This window comes from Nothobranchius furzeri, chromosome 1 (assembly GCF_043380555.1).
Source record: "Nothobranchius furzeri strain GRZ-AD chromosome 1, NfurGRZ-RIMD1, whole genome shotgun sequence".
Taxonomy (NCBI): Eukaryota; Metazoa; Chordata; class Actinopteri; order Cyprinodontiformes; family Nothobranchiidae; genus Nothobranchius; species Nothobranchius furzeri.
In genome coordinates, this window is record NC_091741.1 from 1817366 (window position 1) to 1836504 (window position 19139).

Sequence of the window (19139 nt, forward strand, 5' to 3'; positions counted from 1 at the left end):
GCAAGAAGCTCCTCAGGGCGCGTCTTGCTTGGGCTTCTCTCCTGGAGGCCCTCAGTAAGACCCATTGTTGACATGTGGCAAGACGCTCCTCGGGGCGCGTCTTGCTTGGGCCTCTCTCCTGGAGGCGCTCAGTCAGACTGAGTAGTGACATGTGGCCTGACGCTCCTCGGGGCGCGTGTTGCTTGGGCCTCTCTCCTGGAGGAGCTCAGTCAGACCAAGTGGTGACATGTGGCAAGACGCTCCTCGGGGCGCGTCTTGCTTGGGCTTCTCTCCAGAAGGCCCTCAATCAGACCCAGTGTTGACAAGTGGCAAGACGCTCCTCGGGGCGCGTCTTGCTTGGGCCTCTCTCCTGGAGGCGCTCAGTCAGAATGAGTAGTGACATGCGGTCTGACGCTCCTCGGGGCGCGTGTTGCTTGGGCCTCTCTCCTGGAGGCGCTCAGTCAGACCAAGTGGTGACATGTGGCAAGACACTTCTCGGGGCGCGTCTTGCTTGGGCCTCTCTCCTGGAGGCCCTCTGTCAGACCCAGTGTTGACATGTGGCAAGACACTCCTCGGGGCGCGTCTTGCTTGGGCCTCTCTCATGGAGGCCCTCTGTCAGACTCAGTGTTGACATGTGTCAAGACGCTCCTCGGGGCGCGTCTTGCTTTGGCCTCTCTCCTGGAGGCGCTCAGTCAGACCGAGTGCTGACATGTGGCAAGACGCTCCTCGGGCCGCGTGTTGCTTGGGCTTCTCTCCTGGAGGCCCTCAGTCAGACCCATTGTTGACATGTGGCAAGACGCTCCTCGGGGCGCGTCTTGCTTGGGCCTCTCTCCTGGAGGCGCTCAGTCAGACCGAGTGCTGACATTTGGCAAGACGCTCCTCGGGGCGCGTCTTGCTTGGGCCTCTCTCATGGAGGCCCTCTGTCAGACCCAGTGTTGACATGTGTCAAGACGCTCCACGGGGCGCGTCTTGCTTGGGCTTCTCTCCTGGAGGCCCTCAGTCAGACCCATTGTTGACATGTGGCAAGACGCTCCTCGGGGCACGTCTTGCTTGGGCCTCTCTCCTGGAGGCGCTCAGTCAGACCGAGTTGTGACATGTGGCAAGACGCTCCTCGGGGCGCGTCTTGCTTGGACCTCTCTCCTGGAGGCGCTCAGTTAGACCGAGTAGTGACATGTCGCAAGACGCTCCTCGGGGCGCGTCTTGCTTGGGCCTCTCTCATGGAGGCCCTCTGTCAGACCCAGTGTTGACATGTGGCAAGACACTCCTCGGGGCGCGTCTTGCTTGGGCCTCTCTCCTGGAGGCGCTCAGTCAGAACCAGAGGTGACATGTGGCAAGACGCTCCTCGGGGTGCGTCTTGCTTGGGCCTCTCTCCTGGAGGCCCTCTGTCAGACCCAGTGTTGACATGTGGCAAAACGCTTCTCCGGGCGCATCTTGCTTGGGCCTCTCTCCTGGAGGCCCTCAGTAAGACCCATTGTATACATGTGGCAAGACGCTCCTCGGGGCGCGTCTTGCTTGGGCCTCTCTCCAGAAGGCCCTCAATCAGACCCAGTGTTGACATGTGGCAAGACGCTCCTCGGGGCGCGTCTTGCTTGGGCTTCTCTCATGGAGGCCCTCAGTCAGACCCAGTGTTGACATGTGTCAAGACGCTCCTCGGGGCGTGTCTTGCTTGGGCCTCTCTCCTGGAGGCGCTCAAACAGACCGAGTAGTGACATGTGGCAAGACGCTCCTCGGGGCGCGTCTTGCTGGGGCTTCTCTCATGGAGGCACTCAGTCAGATCCAGTGTTGACATGTGGCAAGACGCTCCTCGGGGCGCGTCTTGCTTGGACCTCTCTCCCTGAGGCGCTCAGTCAGACCGAGTAGTGACATGTGGCAAGACGCTCCTCGGGGCGCGTCTTGCTTGGACCTCTCTCCCTGAGGCGCTCAGTCAGACCGAGTAGTGACATGTGGCAAGACGCTCCTCGGGGCGCGTCTTGCTTGGACCTCTCTCCCTGAGGCGCTCAGTCAGACCCAGTGTTGACATTTGGCAAGACACTCCTCGGGGCGCGTCTTGCTTGGGCCTCTCTCATGGAGGCCCTCTGTCAGACCCAGTGTTGACATGTGTCAAGACGCTCCTCGGGGGGCGTCTTGCTTTGGCCTCTCTCCTGGAGGCGCTCAGTCTGACCGAGTGCTGACATGTGGCAAGAAGCTCCTCGGGGCGCGTCTTGCTTGGGCTTCTCACCTGGAGGCCCTCAGTAAGAACCATTGTTGACATGTGGCAAGACGCTCCTCGGGGCGCGTCTTGCTTGGGCCTCTCTCCAGAAGGCCCTCAATCAGACCCAGTGTTGACACGTGGCAAGACGCTCCTCGGGGCGCGTCTTGCTTGGGCCTCTCTCCTGGAGGCGCTCAGTCAGACCAAGTGGTGACATGTGGCAAGACACTCCTCGGGGCGCGTCTTGCTTGGGCCTCTCTCCTGGAGGCCCTCTGTCAGACCCAGTGTTGACATGTGGCAAGACACTCCTCGGGGCGCATCTTGCTTGGGCCTCTCTCATGGAGGCCCTCTGTCAGACCCAGTGTTGACATGTGTCAAGACGCTCCTCGGGGCGCGTCTTAATTTGGCCTCTCTCCTGGAGGCGCTCAGTCAGACCGAGTGCTGACATGTGGCAAGAAGCTCCTCAGGGCGCGTCTTGCTTGGGCTTCTCTCCTGGAGGCCCTCAGTAAGACCCATTGTTGACATGTGGCAAGACGCTCCTCGGGGCGCGTCTTGCTTGGGCCTCTCTCCTGGAGGCGCTCAGTCAGACTGAGTAGTGACATGTGGCCTGACGCTCCTCGGGGCGCGTGTTGCTTGGGCCTCTCTCCTGGAGGCGCTCAGTCAGACCAAGTGGTGACATGTGGCAAGACGCTCCTCGGGGCGCGTCTTGCTTGGGCTTCTCTCCAGAAGGCCCTCAATCAGACCCAGTGTTGACAAGTGGCAAGACGCTCCTCGGGGTGCGTCTTGCTTGGGCCTCTCTCCTGGAGGCGCTCAGTCAGAATGAGTAGTGACATGCGGTCTGACGCTCCTCGGGGCGCGTGTTGCTTGGGCCTCTCTCCTGGAGGCGCTCAGTCAGACCAAGTGGTGACATGTGGCAAGACACTTCTCGGGGCGCGTCTTGCTTGGGCCTCTCTCCTGGAGGCCCTCTGTCAGACCCAGTGTTGACATGTGGCAAGACACTCCTCGGGGCGCGTCTTGCTTGTGCCTCTCTCATGGAGGCCCTCTGTCAGACTCAGTGTTGATATGTTTCAAGACGCTCCTCGGGGCACGTCTTGCTTTGGCCTCTCTCCTGGAGGCGCTCAGTCAGACCGAGTGCTGACATGTGGCAAGACGCTCCTCGGGCCGCGTGTTGCTTGGGCTTCTCTCCTGGAGGCCCTCAGTCAGACCCATTGTTGACATGTGGCAAGACGCTCCTCGGGGCGCGTCTTGCTTGGGCCTCTCTCCTGGAGGCGCTCAGTCAGACCGAGTGCTGACATTTGGCAAGACGCTCCTTGGGGCGCGTCTTGCTTGGGCTTCTCTCCTGGAGGCGCTCAGACAGACCCAGTGTTGACATGTGACAAGACGCTCCTTGGGGCCCGTCTTGCTTGGGCCTCTCTCCTGGAGGCGCTCAGTCAGAACCAGAGGTGACATGTGGCAAGACGCTCCTCGGGGCGCGTCTTGCTTGGGCCTCTCTCCTGGAGGCCCTCTGTCAGACCCAGTGTTGACATGTGGCAAGACGCTCCTCGGGGCGCGTCTTGCTTGGGCCTCTCTCATGGAGGCGCTCAGTAAGACCGAGTGCTGACAGAAGGCAAGACGCTCCTCGGGGCGCTCATTGCTTGGGCCTCTCTCCTGAATGCCCTCTGTCAGACCGAGTGTTGACATGTGGCAAGACTCTCCTCGGGGCGCGTCTTGCTTGGGCTTCTCTCATGGAGGCCCTCAGTCCGACCCAGTGTTGACATGTGTCAAGACGCTCCTCAGGGCGTGTCTTGCTTTGGCCTCTCTCCTGGAGGCGCTCAGTCAGACCCAGTGTTGACGTGTGGCAAGACGCTCCTCTGGGCGCGTCTTGCTTGGGCTTCTCTCCTGGAGGCCCTCAGTCAGACCCATTGTTGACATGTGGCAAGACGCTCCTCGGGGCACGTCTTGCTTGGGCCTCTCTCCTGGAGGCGCTCAGTCAGACCGAGTAGTGACATGTGGCAAGACGCTCCTCGGGGCGCGTCTTGCTTGGACCTCCCTCCTGGAGGCGCTCAGTCAGACCGAGTGCTGACATAAGGCAAGACGCTCCTCGGGGCGCGTCTTGCTGGGGCCTCTCTCCTGGAGGTGCTCAATCAGACCCAGTGGTGACATGTGGCAAGACGCTCCTCTGGGCGCGTCTTGCTTGGGCCTCTCTCCTGGAGGAGCTCAGTCAGACCCAGTGGTGACACGTGGCAAGACGCTCCTCGAGGCGCATCTTGCTTGGGCCTCTCTCCTGGAGGCGCTAAGTCAGACCCAGTGTTGACACGTGGCAAGACGTTCCTCGGGGCGCGTCTTGCTTGGGCCTCTCTCCTGGAGGCGCTCAGTCAGACACAGTGTTGACATGTGGCAAGACACTCCTCGGGGCGCGTCTTGCTTGGGCTTCTCTCATGGAGGCCCTCAGTAAGACCCATTGTTGACATGTGGAAAGAAGCTCCTCTGGGCGCGTCTTGCTTTGGCTTCTCTCCTGGAGGCCCTCAGTCAGACCCATTGTTGACATGTGGCAAGACGCTCCTCGGGGCGCGTATTGCTTGGGCCTCTCTCCTGGATGCCCTCTGTCAGACCCAGTGTTGACATGTGGCAAGACGCTCCTCGTGTCACGTCTTGCTTGGGCCTCTCTCCTGGAGGCGCTCAGTCAGACCGAGTAGTGACATGTGGCAAGACGCTCCTCGGGGCGTGTCTTGCTTGGACCTCTCTCCTGGAGGCGCTCAGTTAGACCGAGTAGTGACATGTCGCAAGACGCCCCTCGGGGCGCGTCTTGCTTGGGCTTCTCTCATGGAGGCCCTCAGTAAGACCCATTGTTGACATGTGGAAAGAAGCTCCTCGGGGCGCGTCTTGCTTTGGCTTCTCTCCTGGAGGCCCTCAGTCAGACCCATTGTTGACATGTGGCAAGACGCTCCTCGGGGCGCGTATTGCTTGGGCCTCTCTCCTGGATGCCCTCTGTCAGACCCAGTGTTGACATGTGGCAAGACTCTCCTCGGGGCGCGTCTTGCTTGGGCTTCTCTCATGGAGGCCCTCAGTCAGACCCAGTGTTGACATGTGTCAAGACGCTCCTCGGGGCGTGTCTTGCTTGGGCCTCTCTCCTGGAGGCGCTCAGTCAGACCCAGTGTTGACATGTGGCAAGACGCTCCTCGGGGCGCTTCTTGCTTGGGCTTCTCTCCTGGAGGCCCTCAGTCAGACCCATTGTTGACATGTGGCAAGACGCTCCTCTGGGCGCGTCTTGCTTGGGCTTCTCTCCTGGAGGCCCTCAGTCAGACCCATTGTTGACATGTGGCAAGACGCTCCTCGGGGCACGTCTTGCTTGGGCCTCTCTCCTGGAGGCGCTCAGTCAGACCGAGTAGTGACATGTGGCAAGACGCTCCTCGGGGCGCGTCTTGCTTGGACCTCCCTCCTGGAGGCGCTCAGTCAGACCGAGTAGTGACATTTGGCAAGACGCTCCTCGGGGCGCGTCTTGCTTGGGCCTCTCTCCTGGAGGCGCTCAGTCAGACCGAGTGCTGACATAAGGCAAGACGCTCCTCGGGGCGCGTCTTGCTGGGGCCTCTCTCCTGGAGGTGCTCAATCAGACCCAGTGGTGACACGTGGCAAGACGCTCCTCTGGGCGCGTCTTGCTTGGGCCTCTCTCCTGGAGGAGCTCAGTCAGACCCAGTGGTGACACGTGGCAAGACGCTCCTCGAGGCGCATCTTGCTTGGGCCTCTCTCCTGGAGGCGCTAAGTCAGACCCAGTGTTGACACGTGGCAAGACGTTCCTCGGGGCGCGTCTTGCTTGGGCCTCTCTCCTGGAGGCGCTCATTCAGACACAGTGTTGACATGTGGCAAGACACTCCTCGGGGCGCGTCTTGCTTGGGCTTCTCTCATGGAGGCCCTCAGTAAGACCCATTGTTGACATGTGGAAAGAAGCTCCTCGGGGCGCGTCTTGCTTTGGCTTCTCTCCTGGAGGCCCTCAGTCAGACCCATTGTTGACATGTGGCAAGACGCTCCTCGGGGCGCGTATTGCTTGGGCCTCTCTCCTGGATGCCCTCTGTCAGACCCAGTGTTGACATGTGGCAAGACGCTCATCGGGTCACGTCTTGCTTGGGCCTCTCTCCTGGAGGCGCTCAGTCAGACCGAGTAGTGACATGTGGCAAGACGCTCCTCGGGGCGCGTCTTGCTTGGACCTCTCTCCTGGAGGCGCTCAGTTAGACCGAGTAGTGACATGTCGCAAGACGCTCCTCGGGGCGCGTCTTGCTTGGGCATCTCTCATGGAGGCCCTCAGTAAGACCCATTGTTGACATGTGGAAAGAAGCTCCTCGGGGCGCGTCTTGCTTTGGCTTCTCTCCTGGAGGCCCTCAGTCAGACCCATTGTTGACATGTGGCAAGACGCTCCTCGGGGCGCGTATTGCTTGGGCCTCTCTCCTGGATGCCCTCTGTCAGACCCAGTGTTGACATGTGGCAAGACTCTCCTCGGGGCGCGTCTTGCTTGGGCTTCTCTCATGGAGGCCCTCAGTCAGACCCAGTGTTGACATGTGTCAAGACGCTCCTCGGGGCGTGTCTTGCTTGGGCCTCTCTCCTGGAGGCGCTCAGTCAGACCCAGTGTTGACATGTGGCAAGACGCTCCTCGGGGCGCTTCTTGCTTGGGCTTCTCTCCTGGAGGCCCTCAGTCAGACCCATTGTTGACATGTGGCAAGACGCTCCTCGGGGCGCGTCTTGCTTGGGCCTCTCTCCTGGAGGCGCTCAGTCAGACCCATTGTTGACATGTGGCAAGACGCTCCTCGGGGCACGTCTTGCTTGGGCCTCTCTCCTGGAGGCGCTCAGTCAGACCGAGTAGTGACATGTGGCAAGACGCTCCTCGGGGCGCGTCTTGCTTGGACCTCTCTCCTGGAGGCGCTCAGTTAGACTGAGTAGCGACATGTCGCAAGACGCTCCTCGGGGCGCGTCTTGCTTGGGCCTCTCTCCTGGAGGCGCTCAGTCAGACCAAGTGGTGACATGTGGCAAGACACTCCTCGGGGCGCGTCTTGCTTGGGCCTCTCTCCTGGAGGCCCTCTGTCAGACCCAGTGTTGACATGTGGCAAGACACTCCTCGGGGCGCGTCTTGCTTGGGCCTCTCTCATGGAGGCCCTCTGTCAGACCCAGTGTTGACATGTGTCAAGACGCTCCTCGGGGCGCGTCTTGCTTTGGCCTCTCTCCTGGAGGCGCTCAGTCAGACCGAGTGCTGACATGTGGCAAGAAGCTCCTCGGGGCGCGTCTTGCTTGGGCTTCTCTCCTGGAGGCCCTCAGTAAGACCCATTGTTGACATGTGGCAAGACGCTCCTCGTGGTGCGTCTTGTTTGGGCCTCTCTCCAGAAGGCCCTCAATCAGACCCAGTGTTGACACGTGGCAAGACGCTCCTCGGGGCGCGTCTTGCTTGGGCCTCTCTCCTGGAGGCGCTCAGTCAGACTGAGTAGTGACATGTGGCCTGACGCTCCTCGGGGCGCGTCTTAATTTGGCCTCTCTCCTGGAGGCGCTCAGTCAGACCGAGTGCTGACATGTGGCAAGAAGCTCCTCAGGGCGCGTCTTGCTTGGGCTTCTCTCCTGGAGGCCCTCAGTAAGACCCATTGTTGACATGTGGCAAGACGCTCCTCGGGGCGCGTCTTGCTTGGGCCTCTCTCCTGGAGGCGCTCAGTCAGACTGAGTAGTGACATGTGGCCTGACGCTCCTCGGGGCGCGTGTTGCTTGGGCCTCTCTCCTGGAGGCGCTCAGTCAGACCAAGTGGTGACATGTGGCAAGACGCTCCTCGGGGCGCGTCTTGCTTGGGCTTCTCTCCAGAAGGCCCTCAATCAGACCCAGTGTTGACAAGTGGCAAGACGCTCCTCGGGGTGCGTCTTGCTTGGGCCTCTCTCCTGGAGGCGCTCAGTCAGAATGAGTAGTGACATGCGGTCTGACGCTCCTCGGGGCGCGTGTTGCTTGGGCCTCTCTCCTGGAGGCGCTCAGTCAGACCAAGTGGTGACATGTGGCAAGACACTTCTCGGGGCGCGTCTTGCTTGGGCCTCTCTCCTGGAGGCCCTCTGTCAGACCCAGTGTTGACATGTGGCAAGACACTCCTCGGGGCGCGTCTTGCTTGTGCCTCTCTCATGGAGGCCCTCTGTCAGACTCAGTGTTGACATGTGTCAAGACGCTCCTCGGGGCGCGTCTTGCTTTGGCCTCTCTCCTGGAGGCGCTCAGTCAGACCGAGTGCTGACATGTGGCAAGACGCTCCTCGGGCCGCGTGTTGCTTGGGCTTCTCTCCTGGAGGCCCTCAGTCAGACCCATTGTTGACATGTGGCAAGACGCTCCTCGGGGCGCGTCTTGCTTGGGCCTCTCTCCTGGAGGCGCTCAGTCAGACCGAGTGCTGACATTTGGCAAGACGCTCCTTGGGGCGCGTCTTGCTTGGGCTTCTCTCCTGGAGGCGCTCAGACAGACCCAGTGTTGACATGTGACAAGACGCTCCTTGGGGCCCGTCTTGCTTGGGCCTCTCTCCTGGAGGCGCTCAGTCAGAACCAGAGGTGACATGTGGCAAGACGCTCCTCGGGGCGCGTCTTGCTTGGGCCTCTCTCCTGGAGGCCCTCTGTCAGACCCAGTGTTGACATGTGGCAAGACGCTCCTCGGGGCGCGTCTTGCTTGGGCCTCTCTCATGGAGGCGCTCAGTAAGACCGAGTGCTGACAGAAGGCAAGACGCTCCTCGGGGCGCTCATTGCTTGGGCCTCTCTCCTGAATGCCCTCTGTCAGACCGAGTGTTGACATGTGGCAAGACTCTCCTCGGGGCGCGTCTTGCTTGGGCTTCTCTCATGGAGGCCCTCAGTCCGACCCAGTGTTGACATGTGTCAAGACGCTCCTCAGGGCGTGTCTTGCTTTGGCCTCTCTCCTGGAGGCGCTCAGTCAGACCCAGTGTTGACGTGTGGCAAGACGCTCCTCTGGGCGCGTCTTGCTTGGGCTTCTCTCCTGGAGGCCCTCAGTCAGACCCATTGTTGACATGTGGCAAGACGCTCCTCGGGGCACGTCTTGCTTGGGCCTCTCTCCTGGAGGCGCTCAGTCAGACCGAGTAGTGACATGTGGCAAGACGCTCCTCGGGGCGCGTCTTGCTTGGACCTCCCTCCTGGAGGCGCTCAGTCAGACCGAGTGCTGACATAAGGCAAGACGCTCCTCGGGGCGCGTCTTGCTGGGGCCTCTCTCCTGGAGGTGCTCAATCAGACCCAGTGGTGACACGTGGCAAGACGCTCCTCTGGGCGCGTCTTGCTTGGGCCTCTCTCCTGGAGGAGCTCAGTCAGACCCAGTGGTGACACGTGGCAAGACGCTCCTCGAGGCGCATCTTGCTTGGGCCTCTCTCCTGGAGGCGCTAAGTCAGACCCAGTGTTGACACGTGGCAAGACGTTCCTCGGGGCGCGTCTTGCTTGGGCCTCTCTCCTGGAGGCGCTCAGTCAGACACAGTGTTGACATGTGGCAAGACACTCCTCGGGGCGCGTCTTGCTTGGGCTTCTCTCATGGAGGCCCTCAGTAAGACCCATTGTTGACATGTGGAAAGAAGCTCCTCTGGGCGCGTCTTGCTTTGGCTTCTCTCCTGGAGGCCCTCAGTCAGACCCATTGTTGACATGTGGCAAGACGCTCCTCGGGGCGCGTATTGCTTGGGCCTCTCTCCTGGATGCCCTCTGTCAGACCCAGTGTTGACATGTGGCAAGACGCTCCTCGTGTCACGTCTTGCTTGGGCCTCTCTCCTGGAGGCGCTCAGTCAGACCGAGTAGTGACATGTGGCAAGACGCTCCTCGGGGCGTGTCTTGCTTGGACCTCTCTCCTGGAGGCGCTCAGTTAGACCGAGTAGTGACATGTCGCAAGACGCCCCTCGGGGCGCGTCTTGCTTGGGCTTCTCTCATGGAGGCCCTCAGTAAGACCCATTGTTGACATGTGGAAAGAAGCTCCTCGGGGCGCGTCTTGCTTTGGCTTCTCTCCTGGAGGCCCTCAGTCAGACCCATTGTTGACATGTGGCAAGACGCTCCTCGGGGCGCGTATTGCTTGGGCCTCTCTCCTGGATGCCCTCTGTCAGACCCAGTGTTGACATGTGGCAAGACTCTCCTCGGGGCGCGTCTTGCTTGGGCTTCTCTCATGGAGGCCCTCAGTCAGACCCAGTGTTGACATGTGTCAAGACGCTCCTCGGGGCGTGTCTTGCTTGGGCCTCTCTCCTGGAGGCGCTCAGTCAGACCCAGTGTTGACATGTGGCAAGACGCTCCTCGGGGCGCTTCTTGCTTGGGCTTCTCTCCTGGAGGCCCTCAGTCAGACCCATTGTTGACATGTGGCAAGACGCTCCTCTGGGCGCGTCTTGCTTGGGCTTCTCTCCTGGAGGCCCTCAGTCAGACCCATTGTTGACATGTGGCAAGACGCTCCTCGGGGCACGTCTTGCTTGGGCCTCTCTCCTGGAGGCGCTCAGTCAGACCGAGTAGTGACATGTGGCAAGACGCTCCTCGGGGCGCGTCTTGCTTGGACCTCCCTCCTGGAGGCGCTCAGTCAGACCGAGTAGTGACATTTGGCAAGACGCTCCTCGGGGCGCGTCTTGCTTGGGCCTCTCTCCTGGAGGCGCTCAGTCAGACCGAGTGCTGACATAAGGCAAGACGCTCCTCGGGGCGCGTCTTGCTGGGGCCTCTCTCCTGGAGGTGCTCAATCAGACCCAGTGGTGACACGTGGCAAGACGCTCCTCTGGGCGCGTCTTGCTTGGGCCTCTCTCCTGGAGGAGCTCAGTGAGACCCAGTGGTGACACGTGGCAAGACGCTCCTCGAGGCGCATCTTGCTTGGGCCTCTCTCCTGGAGGCGCTAAGTCAGACCCAGTGTTGACACGTGGCAAGACGTTCCTCGGGGCGCGTCTTGCTTGGGCCTCTCTCCTGGAGGCGCTCATTCAGACACAGTGTTGACATGTGGCAAGACACTCCTCGGGGCGCGTCTTGCTTGGGCTTCTCTCATGGAGGCCCTCAGTAAGACCCATTGTTGACATGTGGAAAGAAGCTCCTCGGGGCGCGTCTTGCTTTGGCTTCTCTCCTGGAGGCCCTCAGTCAGACCCATTGTTGACATGTGGCAAGACGCTCCTCGGGGCGCGTATTGCTTGGGCCTCTCTCCTGGATGCCCTCTGTCAGACCCAGTGTTGACATGTGGCAAGACGCTCATCGGGTCACGTCTTGCTTGGGCCTCTCTCCTGGAGGCGCTCAGTCAGACCGAGTAGTGACATGTGGCAAGACGCTCCTCGGGGCGCATCTTGCTTGGACCTCTCTCCTGGAGGCGCTCAGTTAGACCGAGTAGTGACATGTCGCAAGACGCTCCTCGGGGCGCGTCTTGCTTGGGCATCTCTCATGGAGGCCCTCAGTAAGACCCATTGTTGACATGTGGAAAGAAGCTCCTCGGGGCGCGTCTTGCTTTGGCTTCTCTCCTGGAGGCCCTCAGTCAGACCCATTGTTGACATGTGGCAAGACGCTCCTCGGGGCGCGTATTGCTTGGGCCTCTCTCCTGGATGCCCTCTGTCAAACCCAGTGTTGACATGTGGCAAGACTCTCCTCGGGGCGCGTCTTGCTTGGGCTTCTCTCATGGAGGCCCTCAGTCAGACCCAGTGTTGACATGTGTCAAGACGCTCCTCGGGGCGTGTCTTGCTTGGGCCTCTCTCCTGGAGGCGCTCAGTCAGACCCAGTGTTGACATGTGGCAAGACGCTCCTCGGGGCGCTTCTTGCTTGGGCTTCTCTCCTGGAGGCCCTCAGTCAGACCCATTGTTGACATGTGGCAAGACGCTCCTCGGGGCGCGTCTTGCTTGGGCCTCTCTCCTGGAGGCGCTCAGTCAGACCCATTGTTGACATGTGGCAAGACGCTCCTCGGGGCACGTCTTGCTTGGGCCTCTCTCCTGGAGGCGCTCAGTCAGACCGAGTAGTGACATGTGGCAAGACGCTCCTCGGGGCGCGTCTTGCTTGGACCTCTCTCCTGGAGGCGCTCAGTTAGACTGAGTAGCGACATGTCGCAAGACGCTCCTCGGGGCGCGTCTTGCTTGGGCCTCTCTCCTGGAGGCGCTCAGTCAGACCAAGTGGTGACATGTGGCAAGACACTCCTCGGGGCGCGTCTTGCTTGGGCCTCTCTCCTGGAGGCCCTCTGTCAGACCCAGTGTTGACATGTGGCAAGACACTCCTCGGGGCGCGTCTTGCTTGGGCCTCTCTCATGGAGGCCCTCTGTCAGACCCAGTGTTGACATGTGTCAAGACGCTCCTCGGGGCGCGTCTTGCTTTGGCCTCTCTCCTGGAGGCGCTCAGTCAGACCGAGTGCTGACATGTGGCAAGAAGCTCCTCGGGGCGCGTCTTGCTTGGGTCTGATTGAGGGCCTTCTGGAGAGAGGCCCAAACAAGACGCACCACGAGGAGCGTCTTGCCACATGTCAACAATGGGTCTTACTGAGGGCCTCCAGGAGAGAAGCCCAAGCAAGACGCGCCCCGAGGAGCTTCTTGCCACATGTCAGCACTCGGTCTGACTGAGCGCCTCCAGGAGAGAGGCCACAGCAAGACGCGCCCCGAGGAGCGTCTTGACACATGTCAACACTGGGTCTGACAGAGGGCCTCCATGAGAGAGGCCCAAGCAAGACGCACCCCGAGGAGTGTCTTGCCACATGTCAACACTGGGTCTGACAGAGGGCCTCCAGGAGAGAGGCCCAAGCAAGACGCGCCCCGAGGAGTGTCTTGCCACATGTCACCACTTGGTCTGACTGAGCGCCTCCAGGAGAGAGGCCCAAGCAAGACGCGCCCCGAGGAGCGTCTTGCCACGTGTCAACACTGGGTCTGATTGAGGGCCTTCTGGAGAGAGGCCCAAGCAAGACGCGCCCCGAGGAGCATCTTGCCACATGTCAACAATGGTTCTTACTGAGGGCCTCCAGGTGAGAAGCCCAAGCAAGACGCGCCCCGAGGAGCTTCTTGCCACATGTCAGCACTCGGTCAGACTGAGCGCCTCCAGGAGAGAGGCCAAAGCAAGACGCCCCCCGAGGAGCGTCTTGACACATGTCAACACTGGGTCTGACAGAGGGCCTCCATGAGAGAGGTCCAAGCAAGACGCGCCCCGAGGAGTGTCTTGCCAAATGTCAACACTGGGTCTGACTGAGCGCCTCAGGGAGAGAGGTCCAAGCAAGACGCGCCCCGAGGAGCGTCTTGCCACATGTCACTACTCGGTCTGACTGAGCGCCTCAGGGAGAGAGGTCCAAGCAAGACGCAACCCGAGGAGCGTCTTGCCACATGTCAACACTGGATCTGACTGAGTGCCTCCATGAGAGAAGCCCCAGCAAGACGCGCCCCGAGGAGCGTCTTGCCACATGTCACTACTCAGTCTGTTTGAGCGCCTCCAGGAGAGAGGCCCAAGCAAGACACGCCCCGAGGAGCGTCTTGACACATGTCAACACTGGGTCTGACTGACGGCCTCCATGAGAGAAGCCCAAGCAAGACGCGCCCCGAGGAGCGTCTTGCCACATGTCAACACTGGGTCTGATTGAGGGCCTTCTGGAGAGAGGCCCAAGCAAGACGCGCCCCGAGGAGCGTCTTGCCACATGTATACAATGGGTCTTACTGAGGGCCTCCAGGAGAGAGGCCCAAGCAAGATGCGCCCGGAGGAGCGTTTTGCCACATGTCAACACTGGGTCTCACAGAGGGCCTCCAGGAGAGAGGCCCAAGCAAGACGCACCCCGAGGAGCGTCTTGCCACATGTCAACACTGGGTCTGACAGAGGGCCTCTATGAGAGAGGCCCAAGCAAGACGCGCCCCGAGGAGCGTCTTGCCACATGTCACTACTCGGTCTGACTGAGCGCCTCCAGGAGAGAGGCCCAAGCAAGAAGTGCCCCGAGGAGCGTCTTGCCACATGTCAACAATGGGTCTGACTGAGGGCCTCCAGGAGAGAAGCCCAAGCAAGACGCGCCCCGTGGAGCGTCTTGCCACATGTCAACACTGGGTCTGACTTAGCGCCTCCAGGAGAGAGGCCCAAACAAGACGCGCCCCGAGGAGTGTCTTGCCACATGTCAACAATGGGTCTGACTGAGGGCCTCCAGGAGAGAAGCCCAAGCAAGACGCGCCCCGTGGAGCGTCTTGCCACATGTCAACACTGGGTCTTATTGAGGGCCTTCTGGAGAGAGGCCCAAGCAATACGCGCCCCGAGGAGCGTCTTGCCACATGTCAACAATGGGTCTTACTGAGGGCCTCCAGGAGAGAGGCCCAAGCAAGATGCGCCCGGAGGAGCGTCTTGCCACATGTCAACACTGGGTCTGACAGAGGGCCTCCAGGAGAGAGGCCCAAGCAAGACGCGCCCCGAGGAGCGTCTTGCCACATGTCACCTCTGGTTCTGACTGACCGCCTCCAGGAGAGAGGCCCAAGCAAGACGCGCCCCGAGGAGCGTCTTGCCACATGTCAACAATGGGTCTGACTGAGGGCCTCCAGGAGAGAAGCCCAAGCAAGACGCGCCCCGTGGAGCGTCTTGACACATGTCAACACTGGGTCTGACAGAGGGCCTCCAGGAGAGGGGCCCAAGAAAGATGCGCCCCGAGGAGCGTCTTGCCACATGTCACCACTGGGTCTGACTGAGCGCCTCCAGGAGAGAGGCCCAGGCAAGACGCGCCCCGAGGAGCGTCAGGCCACATGTCACTACTCAGTCTGACTGAGCGCCTCCAGGAGAGAGGCCCAAGCAAGACGCGCCCCGAGGAGCGTCTTGCCACGTGTCAACACTGGGTCTGATTGAGGGCCTTCTGGAGAGAGGCCCAAACAAGACGCACCACGAGGAGCGTCTTGCCACATGTCAACAATGGGTCTTACTGAGGGCCTCCAGGAGAGAAGCCCAAGCAAGACGCGCCCCGAGGAGCTTCTTGCCACATGTCAGCACTCGGTCTGACTGAGCGCCTCCAGGAGAGAGGCCAAAGCAAGACGCGCCCCGAGGAGCGTCTTGACACATGTCAACACTGGGTCTGACAGAGGGCCTCCATGAGAGAGGCCCAAGCAAGACGCGCCCCGAGGAGTGTCTTGCCACATGTCAACACTGGGTCTGACAGAGGGCCTCCAGGAGAGAGGCCCAAGCAAGACGCGCCCCGAGGAGTGTCTTGCCACATGTCACCACTTGGTCTGACTGAGCGCCTCCAGGAGAGAGGCCCAAGCAAGACGCGCCCCGAGGAGCGTCTTGCGACATGTCGCTACTCAGTCTAACTGAGCGCCTCCAGGAGAGAGGTCCAAGCAAGACGCGCCCCGAGGAGCGTCTTGCCACATGTCACTACTCGGTCTGACTGAGCGCCTCCAGGAGAGAGGCCCAAGCAAGACGTGCCCCGAGGAGCGTCTTGCCACATGTCAACAATGGGTCTGACTGAGCGCCTCCAGGAGAGAGGCCCAAGCAAGACGCGCCCCGAGGAGCGTCTTGCCACATGTCAACAATGGGTCTGACTGAGGGCCTCCAGGAGAGAAGCCCAAGCAAGAAGCGCCCCGAGGAGCGTCTTGCCACATGTCAACACTGGGTCTGACTGAGCGCCTCCAGGAGAGAGGCCCAAGCAAGACACGCCCCGAGGAGCGTCTTGACACATGTCAACACTGGGTCTGACTGAGGGCCTCCATGAGAGAAGCCCAAGCAAGACGCGCCCCGAGGAGAGTCTTGCCACATGTCAACACTGGGTTTGACAGAGGGCATCCAGGAGAGAGGCCCAAGCAATACGCGCCCCGAGGAGCGTCTTGCCACATGTCAACAATGGGTCTGACTGAGGGCCTCCAGGAGAGAAGCCAAAGCAAGACGCGCCCCGAGGAGCTTCTTTCCACATGTCAACAATGGGTCTTACTGAGGGCCTCCATGAGAGATGCCCAAGCAAGACGCGCCCCGAGGAGCGTCTTGCGACATGTCACTACTCGGTCTAACTGAGCGCCTCCAGGAGAGAGGTCCAAGCAAGACGCGCCCCGAGGAGCGTCTTGCCACATGTCACTACTCGGTCTGACTGAGCGCCTCCAGGAGAGAGGCCCAAGCAAGACGTGACCCGATGAGCGTCTTGCCACATGTCAACACTGGGTCTGACAGAGGGCATCCAGGAGAGAGGCCCAAGCAATACGCGCCCCGAGGAGCGTCTTGCCACATGTCAACAATGGGTCTGACTGAGGGCCTCCAGGAGAGAAGCCAAAGCAAGACGCGCCCCGAGGAGCTTCTTTCCACATGTCAACAATGGGTCTTACTGAGGGCCTCCATGAGAGAAGCCCAAGCAAGACGCGCCCCGAGGAGTGTCTTGCCACATGTCAACACTGTGTCTGAATGAGCGCCTCCAGGAGAGAGGCCCAAGCAAGACGCGCCCCGAGGAACGTCTTGCCACGTGTCAACACTGGGTCTGACTTAGCGCCTCCAGGAGAGAGGCCCAAGCAAGATGCGCCTCGAGGAGCGTCTTGCCACGTGTCACCACTGGGTCTCACTGAGCTCCTCCAGGAGAGAGGCCCAAGCAAGACGCGCCCAGAGGAGCGTCTTGCCACGTGTCACCACTGGGTCTGATTGAGCACCTCCAGGAGAGAGGCCCCAGCAAGACGCGCCCCGAGGAGCGTCTTGCCTTATGTCAGCACTCGGTCTGACTGAGCGCCTCCAGGAGAGAGGCCCAAGCAAGACGCGCCCCGAGGAGCGTCTTGCCAAATGTCACTACTCGGTCTGACTGAGCGCCTCCAGGAGGGAGGTCCAAGCAAGACGCGCCCCGAGGAGCGTCTTGCCACATGTCACTACTCGGTCTGACTGAGCGCCTCCAGGAGAGAGGCCCAAGCAAGACGTGCCCCGAGGAGCGTCTTGCCACATGTCAACAATGGGTCTGACTGAGGGCCTCCAGGAGAGAAGCCCAAGCAAGACGCGCCCAGAGGAGCGTCTTGCCACATGTCAACAATGGGTCTGACTGAGGGCCTCCAGGAGAGAAGCCCAAGCAAGAAGCGCCCCGAGGAGCGTCTTGCCACATGTCAACACTGGGTCTGACTGAGCGCCTCCAGGAGAGAGGCCCAAGCAAGACACGCCCCGAGGAGCGTCTTGACACATGTCAACACTGGGTCTGACTGAGGGCCTCCATGAGAGAAGCCCAAGCAAGACGCGCCCCGAGGAGAGTCTTGCCACATGTCAACACTGGGTCTGACAGAGGGCATCCAGGAGAGAGGCCCAAGCAATACGCGCCCCGAGGAGCGTCTTGCCACATGTCAACAATGGGTCTGACTGAGGGCCTCCAGGAGAGAAGCCAAAGCAAGACGCGCCCCGAGGAGCTTCTTTCCACATGTCAACAATGGGTCTTACTGAGGGCCTCCATGAGAGAAGCCCAAGCAAGACGCGCCCCGAGGGGCGTCTTGCGACATGTCACTACTCGGTCTAACTGAGCGCCTCCAGGAGAGAGGTCCAAGCAAGACACGCCCCGAGGAGCGTCTTGCCACATGTCACTACTCGGTCTGACTGAGCGCCTCCAGGAGAGAGGCCCAAGCAAGACGTGACACGAGGAGCGTCTTGCCACATGTCAACACTGGGTCTGACAGAGGGCATCCAGGAGAGAGGCCCAAGCAATACGCGCCCCGAGGAGCGTCTTGCCACATGTCAACAATGGGTCTGACTGAGGGCCTCCAGGAGAGAAGCCAAAGCAAGACGCGCCCAGAGGAGCTTCTTTCCACATGTCAACAATGGGTCTTACTGAGGGCCTCCATGAGAGAAGCCCAAGCAAGACGCGCCCCGAGGAGTGTCTTGCCACATGTCAACACTGTGTCTGACTGAGCGCCTCCAGGAGAGAGGCCCAAGCAAGACGCGCCCCGAGGAACGTCTTGCCACGTGTCAACACTGGGTCTGACTTAGCGCCTCCAGGAGAGAGGCCCAAGCAAGATGCGCCTCGAGGAGCGTCTTGCCACGTGTCACCACTGGGTCTGACTGAGCTCCTCCAGGAGAGAGGCCCAAGCAAGACGCGCCCAGAGGAGCGTCTTGCCACGTGTCACCACTGGGTCTGATTGAGCACCTCCAGGAGAGAGGCCCCAGCAAGACGCGCCCCGAGGAGCGTCTTGCCTTATGTCAGCACTCGGTCTGACTGAGCGCCTCCAGGAGGGAGGTCCAAGCAAGACGCGCCCCGAGGAGCGTCTTGCCACATGTCACTACTCGGTCTGACTGAGCGCCTCCAGGAGAGAGGCCCAAGCAAGACGTGCCCCGAGGAGCGTCTTGCCACATGTCAACAATGGGTCTGACTGAGGGCCTCCAGGAGAGAAGCCCAAGCAAGACGCGCCCAGAGGAGCGTCTTGCCACACGTCAACACTGGGTCTGACTGAGCGCCTCCAGGAGAGAGGCCAAAGCAAGACACGCCCTGAGGAGCGTCTTGACACATGTCAACACTGGGTCGGACTGAGGGCCTCCATGAGAGAAGCCCAAGCAAGACGCGCCCCGAGGAGAGTCTTGCCACATGTCAACACTCGGTCTGACAGAGGGCATTCAGGAGAGAGGCCCAAGCAATGAGCGCCCCGAGGAGCGTCTTGCCTTCTGTCAGCACTCGGTCTTACTGAGCGCCTCCATGAGAGAGGCCCAAGCAAGACGCGCCCCGAGGAGCGTCTTGCCACATGTCAACACTGGGTCTGACAGAGGGCCTCCAGGAGAGAGGCCCAAGCAAGACGCGCCCCGAGGAGCGTCTTGCCACATGTCACCTCTGGTTCTGACTGAGCGCCTCCAGGAGAGAGGCCCAAGCAAGACGGGCCCCAAGGAGCGTCTTGTCACATGTCAACACTGGGTCTGTCTGAGCGCCTCCAGGAGAGAAGCCCAAGCAAGACGCGCCCCAAGGAGCGTCTTGCCAAATGTCAGCACTCGGTCTGACTGAGCGCCTCCAGGAGAGAGGCCCAAGCAAGACGCGCCCCGAGGAGCGTCTTGCCACATGTCAACAATGGGTCTGACTGAGGGCCTCCAGGAGAGAAGCCCAAGCAACACGCGGCCCGAGGAGCGTCTTGCCACATGTCAGCACTCGGTCTGACTGAG